Genomic DNA, 972 nt, shown 5'->3' on the forward strand with positions numbered 1-972 from the left:
TCTCTCTCTCTCTCTCTCTCTGAGATTCAGAGGCCACCTTGCACTTCTTCCTGGCCGCACTTGTAATTCAGCTTTTTACTTTTGATAAGAGTCACTTCTGACATCCTCTGCTCTCCAAAGTCTACGTGACTTCATGACTATGCTGGGCCTGGACTCAAGGGCAGATAAGTCTGCCTAAAACAGGGAAGAAAGGTGATATGATTTCCCCTGGATTGAATCCAGAAGTGCCTAACTACCACCACGGAGTTTTTGTGTGTGTGTGTGTGTGTGTTTTTTTTTTTTGTTTTTTTTTTCGTTTTTTTTTGTTTTGTTTTGTTTTGTTTTGTTTTTTTGAGATGGGGTGTCCCTGGATTGCTCATGTTGGCTAACATCAAAGGAGACAACATCCTATCTCAGTCTGTGATAACACCTGCGGTGGTGTTATCACATGGGGTGTGTGTGGGGGGGTGTCCTTCCCCTTCCCCTTCCCTCTCTCCTTTCTCTATTTGCTGGTTAAAGCTCGAGGTCTCTGGAGGTTGCCTGATTACTCCCAGGACCTCACCTTCTCTTGTGAGTAGCTGAGGTGGTGGTTGCTGAACCCTGTCCCACCATTCTGATCTTTCACTACTCTTACTGTTCTCTTCCAGGACTTTTGCATCGAGTTCCTTCTTCCAAGGATGGTGGAATGATGACAAAGATGATGGTACTGGAGATTTGGAACACTTTTTTTTTGTTTGTTTTTTGTTTTTTGTTTTTTTGGTGGTTGTTTTTCCTCCCGGATGGCTGTCAAACCTGCAGCAGCACACACATCGGTCCATCTGGAAGTGGAGAATCTCTAAAGGATCTTCAAGGAAAGCGTGGACAAGGAGGATTCAGTCCCCGGGAGACTCTTGACACGAGATGGGAAATCCCCCCCCCCCCCATTTCTTCTGGAAAATACCTAATACCAATAAAGACAGGACAAAATGCAGCACAGGCTGGCTGGCTGGCTGG

Source organism: Callospermophilus lateralis, unplaced genomic scaffold (genome assembly GCF_048772815.1).
Source record: "Callospermophilus lateralis isolate mCalLat2 unplaced genomic scaffold, mCalLat2.hap1 Scaffold_7780, whole genome shotgun sequence".
Classification (NCBI taxonomy): Eukaryota; Metazoa; Chordata; class Mammalia; order Rodentia; family Sciuridae; genus Callospermophilus; species Callospermophilus lateralis.